General features: G+C 36.2%; 2 non-coding genes across 2 annotated transcripts; both read right to left on the reverse strand.

The window, feature by feature from the left end:
- Positions 1-5652: 5652 nt before the first annotated feature.
- Positions 5653-5759, reverse strand: LOC141625481 (small nucleolar RNA R71). Its single transcript, XR_012535259.1, has one exon. It is a non-coding gene; the product is annotated as a small nucleolar RNA R71 (small nucleolar RNA).
- Positions 5760-23749: 17990 nt separating this feature from the next.
- On the reverse strand, positions 23750-23856 carry LOC141625016 (small nucleolar RNA R71). Its single transcript, XR_012534815.1, has one exon. It is a non-coding gene; the product is annotated as a small nucleolar RNA R71 (small nucleolar RNA).
- Positions 23857-24383: the final 527 nt, after the last annotated feature.

Below are 24383 nucleotides of genomic sequence, written 5' to 3' on the forward strand. Positions count from 1 at the left end.
GCTCCAAATTCAACTCATCTCCTAAATGCATGCGTAAGGACATGTTTTAGGCTTGTTTTCACTCCTTTCGGGTTCATTCCTGCAAATAAGACAAAATAACCCAAAGTAGCATATTCGGGGCATTTCGTAGCATAAAACCACGGTAAAAGCATAGAGATGCGTGCATAAAATAGGCTAAAAAGACTATATAAAATGCACGTATCAAATCTCCCCAAACCAAACCTTTACTCGTCCCCGAGTAAACTAAAATGCAACTAAAGGAACGGAAAAAGATAACTCAGAGCTAGCTACAAATGCCCACTTAATCCAATTTAATGCAAGCAAACTAACACTTATAGCTAAACAGTCAAATGCAGACGAGTTATAAGATGTTTATAAATAAAGCTGAACCGTCGACCTTGCAAAACCTTTAATAATGGACTCTCACGGATCACTCTTTCTCTCATGAAGCAAAGGGTGAACATATATATGTAAGAGAGAAAGGAAAATAGTCGCTCACCTAGACTACGACCCACATAAACATGCATGCAACTAATATGATAGACAATTCTAGCTACCGTACACACATTCCAACCAAACAAGGTCCTGTCACAGCCGAGGGCTTACAAAAATATGGTAAAGTGAGGCAATGGGTAAGAAAAGGCAAAACATTTATGAGAATGTGGAGGTATAGGTGATCAAGCTAGTACCTAAACAAACCATATGACAACATCCATTCTTACTCAATTATGAATTAAGCACATGCCCTTCATTTGGCACAAAACTCACCAAACCGAACTGAAAATACTCCTCAAATGATATAAATAAAGCATAGGAGCATTTACCGTCAACAACCAAACAACATCTTTTTTCAAATTTTTCCTTTCTTTTTCTATTTTTTTTCGGTTTCTTCTTTTCTTCTTCAACTTTTTTTTTTCAACTTTCTTTTTTTTTCTTCTTTTTTTTTTCTTTTTCACGTTTTTTTTTTCAACTCTTTTTTTTTTCTTCTATTTTCCTCCTTTTCTTCATAAATACCAACTCCAAAACAATAGATATAAGCCAAACTTGATACCATAGACAATATACCGCAAAAACAATCTAAACTAGCTTGACCAGGCAGGCTAAATTTGGAATGTAGTTAAGGGTCAACAGGCAAATTTGGCTAATGTGGAGTTAAATGGGTAAAAATGAAAGAAAGGGAAATTGTAGGCACCTCCCTGCATGTGACACCAACCACTAACCCGAATGTATGTAGGCAAAAAGCAATTGAATTTCATATACGTGCAAATTGATGATACATGTTATGCAAGGAGTAACTACTCACAATCCTACATGAAACTGGTCACAATTGACACCAGTTTATACGGCTCTAAATCTTAGAATTTATAAGTAGGTTGCCAAAATTTCAGGTCAAGTCTATATGTTCAGCTAAATTTAACATTAACTCGTAGATTATGCAAAAGACAAAGCTAAAAGATAACAGTTCATGCAAGGCTTAAGCAAAAAGACAATTATAGTGCAATTTCATCACTGAAATCCACCGTTCCGACTCAACCTATATGCTAAATTAAACGTGAAATTTTTTGAATTTTTAACAATTTTTCAATTTTTAGGGAATTTTTTGAATTTTAACGGAAATAAACAACAATGCCAACATAAATTAAATATGATAACAGAAATGCAATAAAAACAAGATGCAGACACAGATATGGATGCATAACCTCCCCAAACCAAACTGTACAATGCCCCCATTGTACCAAAACATGGAAAGGAAATGCAAACTAAAGGAAGAAAAGAGTAAATACGGAAAAACTCACAAAATGCGCGAATAAGGGGACCTCCCCAAACCGACCCTGAACATGGGAGGTTGCTAAGGGCCCGGAAAACCATCTCAGGAAGCTAATTAAAGTCAAATACACTCGATATCCGTCCAACAGTGGTCGATCGAGTGAGTGGGCATCCAAAAACTGCTCGATCGAATGGTGCTGTGGTCGATCGAGTGGTTTTCTTTCTGCAGGTGGTCGATCGAGTGGATTAATTACTCGATCGAATGAATCCCTCAGCAAAGGTGCTCGATCGAGTAGAAAAACTACTCGATCGAGCAATTCTCATTGTATTTCCTGCAAAAACGCAATGTAAACAGCCCATAAACTAACTAGACAAGTAAACTGAGATAGTCTATGGTAATAAAACCATTTATTACAACTTAAAGTAAATAAAAATGCAGAAATAAATCGTCGGGTTGCCTCCCGGGTAGCGCTAGCTTCAGTCAGGTCCCAGCTCAACCTTCTTTTCTTCGAGCCACTCAAACTAATCACAATCAAAACAACTCAAAGCGCGCAGCAACCTGTCAAATAGCTGCGCATGTGCTACACAACAGCATAAGTAGCACCAAAGTGGAATCAAGAAATAGGAAATGAAATTAAACAACCGTTTGAGTCTAACAAATTTCCTATGTGAGCTCCTAAATTTATCCACATAATAAAGGAGCGCGGGAGCAATTGTCAATATATAAGGGTCCCGATTCAGATTAGCAAACTTGAAATGATAAGGACGGTGAAAATTCGTTAAATTATGCGTCCACATATGAGAGGGTGTAGCATTAAAAGAAGGAGCACAAATTAAACGAGGCAATATCTTTGTTAAAACAAACAATAATGAAATTATCGCTTACTACCTCGGGTTGGTCGCTCTCAACGACGGAATTAATTATCGACAAAGGAATGGATTACCTCATCCGTGCTAGGAGCAATTACCGTCTCAACTGCTTCTTCATCAACCTCCTCGGTGGAATCCACCCCGTAAATCGCAGCTTCAAGTGTATCCGACTTACCGTGAATAAGGGAGGTTCACCGTAACCTTCATCATCGTCAAACTCGTCATCCAATATGAACCCAAGTGACGAATTAAAGCTCCCAATGGCCAATTCAGTCGATCGAGCAGAATAATCACTCGATCGACCACTTTCCTCCCGATCTCACTCGATCGAGTAACAAAATCACTCGATCGAGAACTATCCTCCTGCATGTCACTCGATCGAGAAGAGATATTACTCGATCGAGGACTTTCTTTCCTGACTGTCTGATATCCTCGCATACACTCGGAAATACGATAGAAATTCTTCATCCGAAATATAGAAATCATTTTCAAAGATCGGCAACGTGGGTTCTTCGTGGGAAAAACCGCTCTTGGTCAAGTACACCTCTTCTGGTTTCCGATCATTCAACCCACCGTTAACCGAGCAATTTTGCATCGCAGCTCGGTGACTTGAGCATCCATATATCTATCATATTCTAGAATTAAGGATTTCAGCTCCGCGATTTCTTTTTTCAGTGTATCACGAGGATCTTGTTGCGGTGGCCATTGATGGGGTGGATGAGGCGGCACAACTACATACCTGCATTGTGCTCAAGAAGACCACATCCCCAAGATTTCTTCCTTTCCCAACTAGCAGGTTTCTCAGCTTGGGCTTCAAACTGAGCAATTAGTCGGGAGACAGATGTCATCTTGGCAAGAGGGATCGAAGGTACTCAAGCCTTCCCTTCGATAATCTCCCTCAGTAGCCTGTCTAATAAACCTGTAGGCCTATCAAAACAAAGACTAAAGAAAAAGATAAGAAACAGACCTCAAGGTACTTAGTCTTCCCTTGAGGCGAAAGGGCAAACAAAATAAAAAAGGATAAAAAGCGTCGCCTCACCCAACAACGGCGCCAAAATTTGATCTTGTCGTTTTGTACCAAAAATAAATACCTAAGTTACTACTAACAGAAGTCAGCGGTAAGTAGGGTCGATCTCCACAGGGAGGCTAAGTTGCTATCTATCTGTTTAATTCGGTCTGTCAGGGTGTCACAGAAATGGGGGTTTGATTTGATTTAACTAACTAGAGACTAAGCGAGGGAAATGAATAAGAAAAATTAACAATAGGAGAAGGGTAGTATGCTAAGAGTCGGTCCACCGTGGCAGCTATCAGATCTTATACTATCGGGAATACTAAGGCGATTAGACTATTGATAAGAAGAGCTATGGTCGTCACCTTTCGGTCCTTAAACCGCCCTAGAGCGTAAACAGCTTAACTTTCGCCCTCACTGCAATACCCTATTGTAATTAAGCAAGCCTTCCCTTCCAATCTTTCGATCTAGGTCGGGGTTAACTAGATTTATGGTCTCCTGCATGCATTCATTCGACCGGATAACAATTAAATTGCCTAATACAATTCTTATCGCAGGGCTAATCTATTTAATACAATTAAAACATGCTACCACGGCTTCCCTAATCCTAACATACTACGGGGAATTTAGCTAGACATAGAATTAATAAGAGCAATAAATAAAGAGGGAGAGGGAATAATAACCATTAAATAAAAAGAGAGAAAGGAAGAAAGAATTACTGAATTAAAGAGATCCGGAAATGAACAGGAATAAAAGTAACAGTGTATAGAGAAAAGGGGAAGAGCAACGTGATCCTTGGATGATTACAAATGACATCCTAACTCCTATTTATAAGAAAATAGGAGTATAATTAAACCTAATGACGGAAAATAACTAAAAGCCCACCGTCAAAGCAAAATCCACTCGATCGAGTAACTAAATCACTCGATCGAGCAAAGGCATAAATGGAACTGGTCGATCGAAAGGAAAAATAGTCGATCGAGTACTTATTCATCCTAAAACCACTCGATCGAGAAGAAGTGGCTCTCGATCGAGCAAATGGGCTCTCGATCGAATAGAAATAGTTCTCGATCGAGCACTTCTCAGCGCGTAATTCCTGCTTCGCGCACTGAACTTCAAACGGCTGCCATTTCTTCGTTACTTGGTCAAACAGGGTGATTCCGGTGTCATTGGAAAGCTAAAAGGACAAACTTTCATCTCCAATTGGAATCACCTGAATATATGTTGTAGAACTCGAGATATGGCTCTTACAAGCAGGAACTAGCAAATTGAAGCACTCTCTTGGCTCGCCTAACTTCCTTACTCCAATGCGCATCTCAAAATAGCTTCATTACCGCTCCAAATTCAACTCATCTCCTAAATTCATGCGTAAGGACATGTTTTAGGCTTGTTTTCACTCCTTTCGGGTTCATTCCTGCAAATAAGACAAAATAACCCAAAGTAGCATATTCGGGGCATTTCGTAGCATAAAACCACGGTAAAAGCATAGAGATGCGTGCATAAAATAGGCTAAAAAGACTATATAAAATGCACGTATCACAAGGTTAGCTCATAAGGTTTCCGAAGGTCTAGATAGGTGTCTAAAGTCAGTCAACGACGGTCAACGGGTCTCTAAAAGGACGGGTATTACAATGCCGACCTTGACAAGTCATTCCGAACCCACCATTGACTCTATTCCTAAAGGCTTTAAGCTCCCTACCACTGATAAAGGGAACTTTGAGATTAAACCGTCTTATATAAGCCTGGTGGAGCGAAATCTATTTGGAGGAAAAGCTGGAGAGGACCCCGCCAAACACGTGGAGAAATTTGTTACATATTGTTGTTATATTCCTTTGACAGCTGGGGTGACTCAAGATCAAGTCAAACAGACTCTTTTTCCTTTCTCTTTGAGAGATGATGCAGCAGAATGGCTACGTGAGTTGGATATGGAGACCGACGCAATCACTAACTGGACTTCACTAGCTTTTGCATTCTACAAGAGGTATTTTCCACCGCATAAGACTAATGCTCTTAGAAGCCAGATCCCGAGTTTTAAACAAGGTCCTACCGAAGACCTTAATGAAGCATGGGTTCATTTCAAAAGAATAGTTCGATCCGTCCCTCATCATGGCTTCCAGATTTGGTTTCTTTGCAACCAGTTTTACAACGGGTTGTATGACGATCACAGAGCTTTGCTTAATTCCGTAGCCAATGGGAGATTCCAAGATAATACTAATGACGGTAATGCTTGGAAGTTGATTGATTAGATAGCTACTCACACTGCGGAGTATGGTAACCCCAGAGGTAGCAAGAGAGGAAGTGGTTCAGACAATGTTATTGCGGCACAGCTGGAGGCCTTAACTACTCAAATAGCTGAATTGAAGACATCTCAGTCTTTAGGTAATAAGCAAGAAACGGTTCATATGATTAATCAAGAAGTGTCATGTGAGAGATGTGGGATAGATGTCCACACTGTGGCCAAGTGTATGAGTACCATTGAACAGGTACATGCGTTCCAGTCTTTCAAGCAAGGTACTCCCTATTCTAACTTCTTCTCTGAAAGGAGTCAGAATGTATTTGCTCAAGCCCCGCAGCATAATGCCTATATCATTCCTCCAAATCGTGGAAATCAACCACAAGAAAACTTTGTTCGACAAATCAAGGAGTTTTTCAATAGATGCAACCTCCTCCTCAAGCTCCAAGTAATGAGATGGGAGAGATGAAGGCTCTATTGCAACAAAGTTTGATGATTCAACAAATGCAAATGGCTCATATTTCCGAACTAATAGCTCACAACAAGATGTTGGATACTCAAGCTGCTCAAATGGCGGCTAATAATCCTTCAAAATAGTTCGGCAATCTTCCTCCTCAAGGTAAACAAGCACATAAATAAGTTAATGCTATTTCTTTGAGGAGCGGTACCACTTATCAAAGTCCGGATGTTCCCATTGTTGAAGATAAGGTTCCTTACATGCATCCTAAGGGATTGGGTAATCTCGAGTTGAGTGACGATGAGAAATAATTTAGCAAAGATCAAACAAGGGACAAGAAGAAAAGCGGAAAAATGATGAACAGCTTGGTTCCTCGATCGAGTAAGCACGGGCTCGATCGAGTACCACAAGTGCTCGATCGAGTACAATACGGGCTCGATCGAGGCACCCCCCAGAGTATGAGTTTTCGAGAGTTTCAGCTACGGCATTGGAAGAAAATAGGATCCTCAATCGAGTGACTACTGGACTCGATCGAATACACCCTATAACTAACGACGGTGCTTCTAAACCAACTACCAAAGCAAAAGAAGCCGAGCCAATTAAAATTCAACTACCTTTTCCACACCGATTACAGAAATCTAAGCTTCAACAACAGTTCGGGAGGTTCATGGAGATAGTGAATAATCTTCAAGTGAGTGTGCCATTTACTGAATTGGTCACTCAAGTTCAGGTGTATGCTAAATTTTTGAAAAAAATCTTATCAAAGAAGCGGTATTTTGATGAAGTTGAGACGGTAGCATTCACTCAAGAGTGTGCAGCCGCACTACAAGTTTACTGGCCACCAAAGCTAAAGGATCCAGGGAGTTTTTCTATTCCTTATCATATTGGTAGTATAGCTATTGATAAGCCCATTGCGATTTGGGAGCTAGTGTTAGTGTCATGCCATATTCAATTTGCAAAAAGTTAAATATGGGTCAACTACATATCACTAATATGACCTTGCAAATGGCTGATAGATCTTTGAAGAAGCCTATGGGTATCTTAGAGGATGTGCCAGTTAGAGTAGGGAAATATTTCATTCCACTTGACTTTATCGTTATGGATATGGCTGAGGACTCTCAAGTACCCATCATTCTTGGTAGACCATTCCTTCACACTGCGGGAGTAGTCATAGATGTTAGGGATGGTAGTCTGACACTAAGAGTTAGGGATGACACTATTAAATTTGTTCTTGATAATGCTTTAAAGCGTCCCCATTCAGTAGCTCCTTGTTATATGCTTCATGTCGTTGATCCAGCTATTCATGATTCCTTTGCTTTATGTTTGGAGAGGAATCAGTCCAACGTCCCTGCTGTTGCGTCACGACCATGGAGCAAGGAGGTAGATGAAATAAAGAAGTTGATATATGGACATGAGCCTCATCATGAGCTAGTTTATAGTTTTGATGACAATGTTGATATGGAAGCTGAATTGGATGCCTTGGAGGCCAAGATTTTCAAAGAGGAGCCCATCAAAGTTTTTGATAAAGCTTCTATGACAGATGAAGTGCCCATCTCCTTCCTCATGGTGATGACTTGCAGAACAATGAGCATACTTGCTCGTATTTTATATTAGATTTTGAGTTTGATGAGCCAGAACTTTATTCATTGCTTATTTTCTTTGCTTGGACTATTTATTGGTGCTTGATGTGACTCATATTTGTGCACATTTAGTCCCCGAACTAGCCTAGTTCCTATGCTTTCTAGTGCTTATTAGGTTCGTTTCTTATCTTTAGTTTCTTACTTTGCATATTCTTTGAGGTTTTGTGTCCTTGATAGGAGAGGATTGCTAGCCTTGCACTTATGGAGCAAAGTGGAGCTAAATGAAGTGCATCTAATGATTAAGCATCAAAGAGGAAGACCAATAATAAAGACCTAAGTGAATAAACCAAGTAGAATGGGCAATGATGAAGACCCGCACGACCCCTCAACGATCCCCACGGATCCTTACGCAGTCAAAAGAAGAAGAAGGAAAACTGATCAAGGATCCGGGTGACCTGAGCTCAGGACGAGTGTCCCAAGACACAATCCGGGCGTCCCGTGGTCAAGTCGAGTGGATCGCTGGGAAGCACGAGCATACTTCAAGGACAAGTCGGGCGGCTCCTTATGGGACTTGCAAGGCACTAATCTTCTTCATAGGGACTTAATCATCATTTAAGCCCTTAGTTACCCTAATTTTTCTACTTAGTATAAATACCCCATTGTTTTAGGGGATTAAGAACCAAGTTTTACCAATTTTTAATCAAGTTAATTTACCAATTAGTTTAGTTGATCTTCCTAATCAAGTTGTAGTTACTCAATTCAATATTAATCAAGTCTTAATTCCTCTTTAATCATTCAAGTGTCCTTAAATTTAGTTAGGTAATTTAAAGATTGTTTGGGGTTTATTGAAGAATTGACAACTCTTCATCATTCATCAAGTGTTCTTCTATTATTCTTTGCTTATTATTTGGATCATCCTTAAGTTGGTATAATCTCTTTTACCCTTTGCTTAATTAATTATTGGTTTACTCATTCACCATGTTTAACGTTGTTAATATGATTGAAACCCCTATTAGCATGTTGACCATGACCATGAGTGAGTAGTCTTCTAGCTAGGGTTAATGGGGGATTAGGGGAACTAAAACATGGGGGTAGATCTATACTTAATCTAATGTGTTTTCATAAGATTGCTTGCTTGTTGTAGTTTCAACTTATGCACATGTTATGCTTGATTAATTGCTTGATTGACAACCTTGAATGAATCTCTTATCCATTCAACAAGACTTGTAAGATATAAACTAACTCAAGGCTTGTTAGACCATGCATATAGTTGAATAGGAAGAAACTAAGTCGACTTATAGATGTTGTACAGTCTTGACGGACTCGGCTCCGGGACCTAAATCTTCCTAGGAATTGTAAGTTATAAACTAACTCGATTCCACTACAACAATAATTTGCTTGTAACTATGTAAACATGTTTGTATGATCGCCACCATGAATCCCCTATGAACCCATGATACCCATTACCCTAGTGCCTTAATAAATTGTTTACAAGCCCCATTTTCTTATTTGCTTGTTTTGCTTTCATTTCTTTACTTTTCATTGGTAAGTAGTTTAGATTGCAAACCTCAAACTCAACCCAAATTGTGACACCCTAAAGACATAGCTCTCTACAATCGATAACTTGAGTCAATACCTGTCCTTTGGGATCCGACCTTTACTTGCCACTCCACTAAGAGTAGTTAGTTTAGTCTATAAATATTGTTTTGATCGGCTAGCTTAGACGACAAAGTTTCAAACCGCATCAGTGCTACTTATGTCTTTGTGTAGCACATGCGCTACTTTTTGATTTACTATTACGTGCTTTAAGTTGTATTGATTGTGCCTTGGATGGGCGTTTGTTTTAAATGCAGGGAATTTACTCGTCAGGATGTGTACTCGATCGAGTGGTGATGGGCTCGATCGAGTATCTTTTGTTTTGGGTCAAGAAACGTAGCCAGATGATGATAGGAATTGCGCGGTTGATCTTTTCTCCCCTAATTTTGTAGCTGGTTTGGGGGAACTCCTACGCTCTTACCCGGTATTCTCTTCCCTTGTATCTACTTTTATTGTATTATCTCTATTTTTTTCCCATTCCTTTTGTTAGATGTGTCCTTTAGGTTGCTAAAAATTTTTGTGTGATTGCTATGCTGTAGGCGTCACAATGGGGACACGATGACATTTAGGTTTGGGGGAGGAGTCCTTAATTATGTTGTGTGATTTACTTATTGTTATGTGCATTTATATCAAAAATACCATAAAAATTAAAAAATTTCAAAATCCAAAAACATGTTTTTCCTTTGTTTTAGGTCGAGTCTTGGTGAATTAAAATAACAATGATGTTAAATTGCATTGTTTTTGCATTTGAATCCCAAATAGTTGTCCAATTACTTCGTTTTAACCTGTTATTCATGAAAATAATGCTCATAACCCGAGTCTTAACCGTATTGACATGCCTTATACTAATTAGATTTGACATAATTATGTTGGTAAACTACTTAAATTCTGAGGTTTATAGAGCTTCCAAGGACATGAACATCAATAAACAGGTCTAATTGTTATTTAGGCTTGAGTGTGGTTTCTCCTTGTTGAATATGTAATATCAAACTGCATAAGTGTTAGGTTCTTTAACCCTCTTATAAGACTTTTCTAATATAAATCTAAGTTAATAATTAAATTAGATGATGAGAATCTAGTGCATGCAAACAAAATCAAGAATAGAGAGAGAAAACAATGTTTTCCTTACATTGAAATAAATGGAAAAATGGGCACAAGGAAGGACTCCTTCCAACCTTGTTCTTGAGCTATGAATATAAAGATGATCCTCCATGTTCCAAATTAGAAACTTTCCTTTTAATTGAACCCAAGATTTTACCCAAATATTTCTAGTAATATTAACTAGATATTATAAGAAATTAATCCCTTAATATTATTTTATTACTACTTTAGTAATTAGATAATAGTAATATGGTTGTGTGTGTAATTTAGAGAGATGCTTGCATTTGGAATAGAATTAAGAAAAGTGAGCAACAAAATTTCTCTTTAAAGGCTCCCAAAAGCGGCACCCTATGCCCACTAGTGGGCAAATACTTTTTCTTATTTTATTTTGCAGCAAACATAGGTATGATTGCATTAGGGTAGGTTATTGTCATAAGCATGCAACTAGTGTGATGATTACATGCAAGTTGATTATAAAACAAATTGCAAAATAAAAATGTTGTCCAACAACACATGTATTTCGGCCAACATGGGTATAAAATGGACCATTTTGATTTTGTAATGCTTATCACACAAATACAAGAATCATATGCTTATTTATCTTATATAAATAAGTATTAGTTTGATCATATAACAATTATATAATATAAACTAATAATTAATATACACTTAACTCTTAAGTGATAATTATGTCATTATATCAAAATATAATGAGTCCTATAATGTCCAATTAAATTAATTTACAGCCCTTTGTAAATATAATCAACAAATAACCTCTACCTCTAAAATACAAAACCTCGATTAATTTAAAGAATTAAATTAAATCTTATTTAATCACATTATAATAAGATAAAATTTCATTAGTCAATCATCGCATAATTGAATTATAAACTTATGTTGACTCGAGTTTTAAACTCGACTTCAACAAACTCACACAACTATATATATATATATATATATATATATATATATATATATATATATATATATATATATATATATATATATATGAGAGAGAGAGAGAGAGAGAGAGAGATAGGTTCACATAAGTCCTTAAAACAAGTTAAGTCCCATTTCCCATCATTGGATTAATCTTAATGAAGGGTGGAGATTAAAAGGGGAAAAGGACACTATTTAATTATGGAAAAGTCAATCAAACGTGTGATTTTAGGTAATTAATGTAGTTTTAGGTTCCCAATACTGACAAACAAGACTCATACTTACATTCTTTCTCACGTTTTTCATTCTCACTCATTCTTAATCATTCATCTTCTTCTTCCTTTTACATGCCTTCTTCTTTTTCTTCTGCATTCTTTTTTTTTAAGACCTTAATATTGCTTGAAACAAAATAATAAAGCAAAGAAAATAATTGGGAAAATCGAAAACCACTGTTAAGTATTCATCTTCTTCGTTGTGACACATAAAGCGTCTTTGGGTTTTTATCGAATATATTGAACAATATTGACAGTGAACATGGACAATATGCGAATTGTAGAAGTCAACAATGGTAAGTCCATTCTTTTTCTTTATTGTTGTTGTTTGTATTTTTTTTTGTTCTGTTTATGTAAGTGAGATCTTGAAATTTTAGTGGAAGATGAGTAATTTGATGTGAAATCACATACATATTGAGGAATGGAGTATTATTATTTATATTACGGCATAGATAAAGTTATGGGTAATTTTTTTGGTTAAAGTGACATAACTAATAAAGTGAAGTTACACTAAGAGTGTAGAAGTTACAAATTTTTTTGTTGTGTGACAATTGTCGTTAAAGTGAAGCAGTTTTGGTGTTGAAATCACAAAAGATTAGGGTTGAAGGTAAACAAAGCGATTATTTTTTTTTTGAATTTTTTTTCCTAATTGATCATTTGTTGAAGTTACAATGTTATAGCAATGAAATTACAGTTACAGCTTATTGGAGTTACGTTGTATGTTGTAATTAATATGTTTTATTTGTTGGCGCCAGGTTACCAAATATTACATTGGAGTTACTTTTAATGTGTGCTAAAGTTACGCAATTAGAGGTTAAAGGGACACTGTAAATGTTGCAGAGAAAGTTGATATTGTTAACAGAATGAGCTTATTTGTGGCTGTTTTAATGAATTTGCAATATTAAGGCATTGAAAATATAGTAAAATTTACATTGAAAACTATCATCTATAACTGATGAAGTAAAGTTACAATGTTATGTCATTGAAGTAACACTTATATGTGATTGAAATTACAGTGATAGGGGATTAATTTTTATTTGATTGGAGTTACATAAAACTCGAACTTTGTATTACAAGGTTTAAGGAGAGGATGAATTTTGTAGTATAGTAGAAAGTCAGTTAACACCATATGTTCGACAGGAGTTCAATGATGTACAGGTGTACGCACTTAATTATGGGTTTAACGTGCCTAAACACATGACGAAGAGGTATCGTTACAGAATGATTATGTCCAAACTTCTGGTATATATGTAACCGTGACGAAACTACCTACTCAAAAAAGGTGAGGAAAACCGAGGGTGTAGAGGTATGTACAAGCAGATAAGAGGGGGAGGGGGGGGGGTGTCAAATTGACGTAGATAAGTAATGGAGGAAAACTAAGGTAAGGTGGAATCGCCTTCAGATGAGGTCGAAGAACAAAAAGAAGAGAAAGACGGCCCAGAGTTGATGGTTAAATTAGGTTTATTTTGATTATTTCGGCTTCTGGAATTGGTAGTTTAAATTATGTCTTTTGTGTTATTGGTTTAAGAACGATAATTAAGTTTCAACTCTCATGATTTAAATTTTTTTTATGTGGCGACAACTTTGTTGAAATTTTTATATGCTACTGCAAATTGGTTGAAAAACAGTTGCTAATGTAAGCCTACTATGATCAACAGATGAAGTTACACATACTGATAACTGGTGTTACATATAACAACAAATTCCTTTTATTAAAATGTGACTCTCCTAACAGTAATTCCTGAGGTTACAGCGTGTACGACTGAAGTCTCATACAATGTGATATATAGTTACATAGAAATTAATGTAACTTCAACAATTAGTAATGTAACTGCAGTTCGTAAGGTGTGTAATTGTCATTCAATTTGACTGCGCTTTTGTTGAAATGCATATGGGAAATGTAGGTCTCATAACAGTAGTTAACGTTGTTGAGAAATGTCACTCTCCTAACAGTGATTCCTGAAGTTACACCATATATGACAGAAGTTTTACACAATGTGTTATGAAGTTACACACAAGTTTATGTAATTGCAACCATTAATACTGTAACTATAATGCGTAAGCTGTGTAACTGCAATTCAATTTGACTGCAACTTTGTTAAATGCAGTTGGCAAAATGGTCTCATAACAGGAATTAATGGAGTTACACTAGTTTAGCATTGAAGTTACACAATTATGTCTTTGATGTTACACTAGTTTAGCATTGAAGTTACACAAGAGGGGTACACACTATAAGCTTAAAGTTACAAAATTTAAAAATTGAAGTTACACATTATATATCTAAAGATGCACTCTTTACCAATTGAAATTACACATTATGCAATAAAGATACACACTTTAAAAATTGAAGTTACACATTATAAACTTAAAGTTACATTCTTTAAAACTTGGAATTACAACAAAATTAAAAAAAAGATATCAATATGGTTCCTTCCTTCTCTACCCTGCCTTACCTACATCAACCCATTTTCTTGTATACGTGCCAAATTACAATTAAAATCCCAAATGAGCAACCCTTCGACTTCTCACGCATCTCGTCCCAACCTTTACTTCTCTTGTCGCCATTAACCACAAGCGACGATTTCACTAGCGTGCTTCTTAGCAATCGAAACAAGTTAAGCGTTAATTTGAGCTTTTAGATTGGGAAGAATAACTTTGAAGTGTCGTACTAAAAATCTGCAGAAAACTATTAAAACTAATAATTAACGTCCAAATCAAACGTTAAGTGAAACTTTAAAAAAGGTGAGTGAAACTATAAAAGCGAAAATTCATTCCCGGGTAAATTGAAAGCAGTTTCATAAAAGGTTCCGTAAATCTTCATTCGGACTCCGATTAAAGCGAAACAAAATCTTAAATTTATTATTTTTCGAGCCCGTCGCAGTGGTACTATTTTTGTGTACCATTAAGTTTTCGAAATTTTCAGCACTGGTAGTTAATATTTTCGTATATTAGTATCCAAATATTTTGTCAAATAATTAGCCATTTTAGCGAATATAAATCTAAAAAAGAGAACATAAGATACTAGGAAGCTTCCTTTGACCCTTTACAATGATGAAATTCAACTTAATTGCAATTTATACGAAAATAGAGATTGAAAAAAAAAAGAACCCAAATTTCAATTAGAGAAACCACATGAATCTAGTTAAATACAAAACAAATGAATATTCAAGTAGATGAATCAAAAATTAGTAAAATCGAAAATATAATAGGAAAAACGGATTAAAACACCCAAAAATATAGAGAAAGAGAATTAAGAACTTACATTAAACTAGCACACAAAAACTTGCCGAAGAAAAATCGGTAAAAATTTAAGTTGATTATATAGATGAATGAAGGTTGAATACGATTTGTAGAATGCGAAAAGCAAAAGAGAGAATGCAAAATATTTGAATATGGATTTTTTATTAAAAGTGTGAGTAGATGAGAGAGCAAGTTGTTGGAGAGGGATTAATTATACTGCATAGGAAAATGAGGTATGAGAGAGAAGAGTTTTTACACTGATACACATGATTAGTTGATGAGAAGTGTGTTTTTTTCTTTTAATCTTAACCCTTCATTTTATTAGACCTAATGGTGTGTATAATAGGACTTAGGAACTTAACTTAAAAGAAGGGACTTATATATATATATATATATATATATATATACATATATATATATATATGTATATACATATATATATATATGTATATACATATATATATATATGTATATACATATATATATATATGTATATACATATATATATATATATATATATAGATATATATATATATATTATAGAGAAGGGATCAACTAAGTCCACCATATGTATTTGAGTCCATAAGTCCTTCTAAGGGCCCTTGGATGAAGACAATGGAAGGCTAGGATTTGATGTCAATATGTGGCTACAAATTAATCCCTCCACCTTTTCTCTAATTAACTCATCAATTCAATTAACCTACCTCATTAATCATTCATCATCTCATTATCACAAATCCTCCTGCTCTCTCTACATCTCACTTCTTCTTCCTCTCTAAAAACCCAAAAAAATCAAAACTCAAAAAAATACAAACCCAAATAAATCATTCATTCATTTCTTCTTCATTCACCACCACCCACCACTACCCCACCGCCACCCACACCCACCGCTGCCGCCGATAACTTTTATAAATTCGTTTTTTTTTCCAGATTTTGCGTCTCATTATTTCCGTCACTTTTTTTTTATTTTTTTTTTCAGATTTTGTGTTAAATTTGTCGTTTGGGGTCGGTTTATTTTATTTGTTAATTTTTGTTGTTATTTATTCTTTTCAAATCTCTTCTTGTTATACGTTTTTTTTTTAAGATTTCGGGTTTTAAATCTCGTTTTTTTGTGAGATACTTTTTTTTTCATCTAAGATCTACTAAAATATTTTTCATAAAATTTGTTGTTTTATACTTAGCTATATAAAAATTCTTATAATTTGTTGATTTTAATCTTATATTTCACATTTTTATATAAAAATGATATAAAATGATTAAAGTTACACAGTTATGGGCAAAAGTTATACTGTTATGGATTAAAGTTATACAAAAATGGACTAAAGTTATACAAAAATTGCCTAAAGTTATACAAATATGGACTAAAGTTATACAAATAAGGACTAAAGTTATACAAAAATTGACTAAAGTTATACAAATATGGACTAAAGTTATACAAATAAGGACTAAAGTTATACAAAAATGGACTAAAGTTATACAAAAATGGACTAAAGTTATACAAATATCTACATTGGGAATGTGTTGAACTTCTACTCAATGAATGTATAACTCTAGTAACGATATGAATAACTTCTACTCAACGAATGTATAACTCCAGTAGAAATTTGTGTAATTTCAATGAAAGTATAACTTTTTTTTCTCAATTCTCTTTGTTGACAAATGAAAAAAATATAAGTATAACAACAAAAAATAACAAATAAAAACCAAAACTATAAATTTGAATTTATATAAATACTGTTTATATAAATTTAGTCCATATTTGTATAACTTTTACTCCATATTTGTATAACTTTAGTCAATTTTTGTATAACTTTAGTCCATTTTTGTATAACTTTAGTCCTTATTTGTATAACTTTAGTCAATTTTTGTATAACTTTAGTCCTTATTTATATAACTTTAGTCCATATTTGTATAACTTTAGGTAATTTTTGTATAACTTTAGTCCATTTTTGTATAACTCTAGTCCTTATTTGTATAACTTTAGTCCTTGTTTGTATAAATTTAGTCAATTTTTGTATAACTTTAGTCCTTCATATGTATAACTTTAGTCCAAAATTGTGTAACGTTACTACAAAATCGCATAACTTTAGTCCAAAATCGTATAACTTTAGTCCAAAATCGTATAACGTTAGTCCAATATATAACCGAAATCCTAAAAACCACCAATACTAACTTTAAACCAACAATACTAGATCTGAAAAAAAAGTCATTATCTAAATATCAAAATGTAATATAAGACATATTTGAAATAAAAAAATATAAAATAAGTAAATAACAACATAATAAGTAAATAACAACACACAACAAAATAGTATAAATTGTATAACTTTAATGTTTGAAGGGTATAATTTTAGTCGTAAAGAGTGTAACTTTAATATTTGAAGAATATAACTTTAGTCGTAAATAGTATAACTTTAATGTTTTAAGGGTATAACTTTAGTCGTAAATAGTATAACTTTAATGTTTTAAGTGTATAACTTTAGTCATAAATAGTGTAACTTTTAAAAAAATCAAATAAATATGAAAAATTAAAATCAATAAATCTAAAACCAATAGATATGAAAAAATAAAAACAAATCTAAAAATATAAAAATTAGATCTAAAAGAAATTTGAAAATCGAAATCATCACCCCTTCACGAAACAAAAAAAAAAAATCACCAACACCAACATACAAAACAAAAAAAACTCACCAACCGGCCAAATGATGTGTAACTTCAGCACAAATGTGTGTAACATTAATAGACAAAGTGTGCAACTTTAATCCAAACTAAATGAAAAAAAAAAACCCGAAAAAAACAAGATCTAACAAAAATTAATTAAATAACAACATACCACGTAAAAAAATTTAACTTAATATCAATAAACAAAGAAAGAATGGATTGAAAAACAAAAAACCGATAAAAAAACAAACAAAACCAACATAAAAAAAAGGAGATCAGGTAGATGGTGGTGGAAAATAAAACAAAAACAATGAAAAACAAAAACACAAACTAATGAAAATCAAAACAAATAGAGAAAGAAAAACAAAAACAAAACAAAAACAAAGACAAAAGGACGGTGGTGTGGTGGTGGCTGGGGCTGACGACGACATAGTGGTGTGGTGAGATGGTGGTGGCGTCGTTGTGGTGGGATATGTGGCGGCTGTTCTAGGGCGAAGAAAGGGAGGTTGGAATGAAGGAGTTGGGACAGTGGGGTAGTGGCCCGGTGTTGGAGGGCGGGAGCATGTGGCGGTTGGTGAGAGGAGGCGAGAAGGTGGCGGTTGGTGAGAGGAGGCGAGATGGTGAGTGGTGGTTGTCGACGGAGGTTAGTCGTGGTGGTTGTGGTTCGGTGTTATGGGCAGATCTGAAAACAATAAAATAGGACAAGGTGGTGCGGTTGTCCTTGGTCGGGTGGTGTAGTCGATTTTGTGGTTGTCGTTGGTGCGGTTCGATCTGGACGAGGAAGGCTGGTGGAGGTTGTGGCTGGTGGTGGGCATAGGTGGTGGGCTGGTGGTCACCGAGAAGGAGGACGGCTGGTGGAGGATTTGTGTAGGATTTGTGTTTATTTTTCGGTTTTTGGTGGAGGATTTGTGTTTATTTTTTGGTTTTTGGTTTTTGTTTTGGTTTTTTTTAGTTTGTTTTTATTTGGGTTTTTTGTTTTGAGAGAATGAGAGGAAAATGAGAGAGAAAGAGGGATGCGAGAAGTGTGAGAGAATGAATAATGAGTGAGTGAGTTGGGAGAAGTAGAATGAGGAAGGAGTAATACAGATTAGGAAGGAGTTATACATGATTAGTGACGGAGATTAGGGAGGGAGATTTGTGGCCCTCCATCAAGATTAGTGACGGAAATTAGGGAGGGAGATTTGTAGTCCGTACAAGATTTGGCAAGCTTGTAATATATAATTGGCGACTTTATCATACAAATCGGCAACATATCTTTTATGGTATTTTTATTTTTAGTTAAGGAGAAATCGAATTACCTGACCGGGAAGGAGACGAAGGGAGGCGAAATCAATCACTACAGTGGTTAAATTAGAAGGAGAAGAAGGACGATGGTGCGAGAGAGCGGCGGAGGCGATGTCCCTGGCGGAGGAGTGGTCACCGGAGTGGAGGAGGTGAAGGCGGTTAGGGTTTCACTAGGGAATAGGGAAAATGAAATTGAATTGAGGGGATTGATGTTTGGCAGTGAACTAAAAATAAATGCGTAACTTAGTATTAACTTTTATTTCTTTTGTTATTAAAGTCGGTTGTGATTAAAAACCGACACAAAAACATATAATGGCGGTTTTTTAACCCAAAAAATTGTAACTTAGCATTAACTTTTAGCGTCATTTTTAACGTCGGTTGTTAATATAACCGCCACAATTGATTTATAGTGGCGTTTTTTATTTGTAACCGCCGTAAAAAGTTTCAACTATTACGTCAGTTCTTACTTAAACCGCCACAATAGACCTCCTACATACATAAAAATTGGGTTCCCGCCAATTTTTTGGGGTTTTTGCGGCGTTTCTATTCGAACCGCCACGATAAAGGCGTCACGATAGGGGTTTTTTCTACTAGTGTTATAAGGACTTACAGACTCATAAGATGTAAGGGACTTATGAGAACCCTTCTCTCTCTCTCTCTCACTCACTCACTCTCTCTCTCTCTCTCTCTCTCTCTCTCTCTCTCTCTCTCTCTCTATATATATATATATATATATATATATATATATATATATATATATATATATATATATATATATATATATATATATATAAGGGACTGGTCAACTTGTTTCAAATACATTTGATCAGTTAATAATTTGGGTTCCATCCTATAGATAGGACCTCAAGGGATTAACTGATCACCACCGTCAAACGACAGTAACGTCAAACTCTAGTCAGCCAATCGTTGCCGATAAATGTTGATCAGTTGATTATATAATGTATCATCCCATATATATACTTATTATGAGATTTAAATATGTGATCGCACTACTGTTGATGACACATACTCCAACAATCTCCCACTTGTCCGAGACAAGTGTGCGTCACCAATTCTCTTGTCCTATTACAATTCCCACTCAATTCAAGGTGTCTTGCAGGTCGTACTTGCATGTGATCATATCTAGAGTGGTTTCCTCGATCTGGAGAGTAACTGTTTGACCGGAATTATCTACCGTAGATACCTTCCGAGCGTGGCCACGCATTTCCAGTTTACTACTCCTCGAGTGGCTCTGAGATTTAGATAACCCTGACAAGGGTGTGGACAATTCCTATCGCACTGTTCCCTTTGTTCAGCCACAGTTCATGATGACCCAAAAGATGCCCATTGCACTCCATATTCGGGAGTCGTAGAGCAAAAATCAAAGCCAATCGGCGAATAGTCTTTAGTCAAAGAATCGACTAAAAAAGAATACTATAGTAGGTCTCGCCACGACCAGGCTATATGAATTTCTAGAACTCTATAAGCAGTTACTGCCTGACAGAGTGTCCCATACAGTCTGCCTATGTGATCGACTAGTCATCTCTCATGAACCTATGACACTTGAACATGCCATCAACCGACTCACACTCTAGTCACTAGGAGACGTCACCTCATATAAGTGACTAGGTGCCAATACTATGTTAATCTAGTACACTTTAATAGGGTTCAACGTTGTCCTTACAGCCTATTTGGATATAACAAAGTAATAAAAGAGTTTAAAATAAAACTCAAACGATAAATGCGATTATCATATATGAATAATCAATATAATATTATTCCTTCATATCGCATAATCCAAGGTGGATAAAATCCATGAAACTACATGGTGGTTTCATCAGAACTGCAAAAACAAAACTTGGTTGGAGAGTATACAATATAACCATCATCCCAACTTCATAAATTGCAATTTCCTTCTTTCGATGTATTCTTAATATCATGAAATTTCAAAGCACTTATTTAGATTTGATGCTAGGTTTGAGCTCTTTAACTTGAAAGATGCTCCCACTGTTATCATATAACTTTTGATAAGATCCATGGTGAAAGGATTTACTCTTAGTTCCTTTACAAACCATCTTATCCTTATCACAAAGTACTCAGAATCTATTTGTAGAATTCACAATGACTGACTTTTCAAGATTGTCTTTGCTATTCGCACTTCTGACAATTGACAACAAGATCAGCCTAAGAAACTCGAGCTTTTGTAACCCTTCACACAAAAGTCCATGTTTCTATCAAACATAAGTACGAATCCTTATTCCTTCTCAAGAACTCAAGGATGTATCCATGATATAGGATTCTTTTGCACCACTTTTCCCTCTATTTTCATGCTTTCCGACTCCATTTGAGTCGATTTTATACGTTCTTGCTTGCAATTCATGCCCCAATTCCCGTGCCTATGATATTGTACCTCCCTTGCAGGAATTGAGGCGGGAATGGGAGAATTGAAGCCAAAAGACGAGTTCATTGACCCAAGCATGGAAGAAGGAGGAAAAGAAGCTGAGAAGCACTCCCAGCCAGTAGGCCGGTAGCCGGTCAGTCGGCTGGGAGCACCAAGTGTATACAATTCAGCTGAATTAGGTGAATTTACAGAAGACTCCCAGCCGGTCCCTTGACCGGCGGCCGGTTACCCGGCTGGGAGAGCACGAAGTGAAGAAATGGAGCCTAACTTACAGGAACTTCCCAACCGGTCCCTTGACCGGCAGCCGGTTGACCGGCTGGGAAGACACATGGAGTTTGGAAGTCAACTGAAGAATGGAGAAGTCAAGGAGCACCCAGTCGGTCTGGGACCGGCGGCCGGTCAACCGGCCATGGCTACCTGATGATGCAAAATTAATTCAACTTTCCAGAAGACTCCCAGCCGGTCATGGGACTGGCAGCCGGTTGACCGGCCGGGAACACTACTCCGCATTCCAAAGGCCTAATTTTAATTCTACCCTAATTAAGAGTGCAACCTATAAATACCACTCCCCTAATCAATTGTACACACAACCCTAGATCTGAAAACTTTCCCTAATTTATGTAATCTTTTCTTAATCAAAGCATTAATCTTTTCATAATTATTATTAATCATTTAGTAAAATTAACTTAGTATTAGTTATTATTAATTGTTTACATTTGATTTTTGGGATTGTATTGGGAGATATTGAAGGATTTACTTCATTTATTCAATCAAAGCAATCATCTTTACTCTTGTTGGTACATCTCTTCTCTTATTTACTTGCTTAATCAATTGTTTACATTTTAACTTGTCTTTTATAATTGTTGGAATCCTTACCATGTCATCTCTTTTTGTTATTTGTTCTTTTCCATTTGTTTGTTTGAACAATTTGAACATGAGTGAGTAGTAATCTTTCTAGGGTTTAGGGAGAGTCTAAATGGGATTATTGGGCATCATAGTTTGATTAATTTTGAGTCTTTGGTGAAGTGTTTATCTTTCATAATCATGCAAATAAGGTGTTTGATGAATTGTGTGAGTGAGAGCTTGTGTCTTTTGTCATAGTTGCTTAATTCCTCCATTGAATGAGAGTTTGTGGTGGTCTTGTTGCATGTTTTAGAAAAGTGTGTTGCAAATGAGAGTTAGTAATAACCTTTAGGATAATCAAGAAATTGATTTTTTCATCCAAGGATAAACCCTCATCATAGACAACTTGAATCATCTTGTTTGCCCTTAAACCATTTAGATGAACCCGAAAGCCCTAGCCTTTAATCAATCGTATACATCTCTTCTCAATCGTTTGTTTAGTTACTTCAAATAGTTTAAATTAACTCCTTTCCTTTCATTTTTGACTACACTAGACTCCTATTTAGACTAAGTAGAAACCCCTCCATCCTTGTGGCTTGACCCCAATTTACGCACTAAATTGGGTTAAAATATTGTTGGTGATAAGAGACTTGACCCTACCATAAAATCTTACTCATCAAATGGCGTCGTTGCCGGAGATGGCGTTAGGTTATATTTAGTTTATTAACAGTCTTAGCTTTAGTCTTATCTCACTTGTTAGTTTGTTTTAGTAGTTGTGTGTTTCATTGTATAGTGTGTGATTTCTTGCCCTCCCCTAGTGTGTAAAGACACTAGGAGACTAACGGTTTATTGAGTGCATGCCTAGAAGGAACCACCAAACTCTACTCTTCAATTCCGACCCCGAGAGGCTTTTTAGAACCTTGAGGACAAGGACCCTTGATAGAGTTCGGAACCTTCCACAAGCAAACATTGATCAACCAAACTCACACACCCCACAAAACATTGATACCACAACCACACTTCAACCAAACATCACAATTGAGACTCTACTCGAAAACCCTTTTCATAACTTCCCTATTCCATATAACCCACCTCAAACACCACACCCTCATATATCAAATCTACCACCACAAATGGCTCTACGAGATCACAACCGGCCTAACCATAATGATTCATGTAACCCTATTAATTTTGGCACCTTGGCCCCAAACAACTTTGAGATGCATCTCGCCCAAGTCGGGTTGATTGAGATCGATTTGTTCGGGGTGCATATTGAAGAAGACGCTCATGCTCACCTCCGAAAGTTCAAGAGGAAGGTTTCAATGATGAAGAAGAATCGGGTATCCGAGGACACCATAAGGATGATGTTGTTTCCGTTTTCATCGACGGGTATGGAGGACCGGTGGTTAAACATTCACCCTCCGGATACATTCACGACATGGGACGCCTTGGCTAAGGCATCCATGGCCAAATACTACCCGTCATCCAAGACCGCCATGCTCCGTAATGAGATTCATACTTTTCAACAAGAAGACAGGGAGTCCTTGGGTGAAGCTTGGGATCGATATCAAGACCTAATAGCAAGTTGTCCCCATCATGGAATCCCGGAATGGTACATCACCCAAACATTCTTTCAAACATTGCTACCTAGGACTAAGGAGATGGTAAATGCCTCCGAAGGGGGAGGATTTGATCATTTAAATGATGAAGAAGGCACGACATTAATCAAGAAAATGGTAGACTCGGAAGCAAATTATGGGTCAAGAGGAAACATGCTAAGAAGGAATGGCAAGTTCCCTAAGGAGAACCCCTCCAACTCCGAGACAAATGCTAAGCTCGACTTACTCACAAAACAACTCACATGGGCCACCCATGGAGGAAGTGGTTCAAGCTTCAAGTTGTGAGCTTTGTGGAGGGAGCGGTCATACCTTTGATTTGTGTGCCAATAACTATAACGGTGGCTATGAAGAGAATGTTCAAGATGTTAATGCTTTCCAAAGCTATAACAACAATACAAGACCACCAAGACCACCCTACAACAATCCCAATGTCTACAATCCAAACACTAACTTCTACCACCCCGGTTTAAGGAACCACCCCAATTTTAGCTACAAAAGTGCCAATGTTCAA

This window comes from Silene latifolia, chromosome X, assembly GCF_048544455.1.
Source record: "Silene latifolia isolate original U9 population chromosome X, ASM4854445v1, whole genome shotgun sequence".
Classification (NCBI taxonomy): domain Eukaryota; kingdom Viridiplantae; phylum Streptophyta; class Magnoliopsida; order Caryophyllales; family Caryophyllaceae; genus Silene; species Silene latifolia.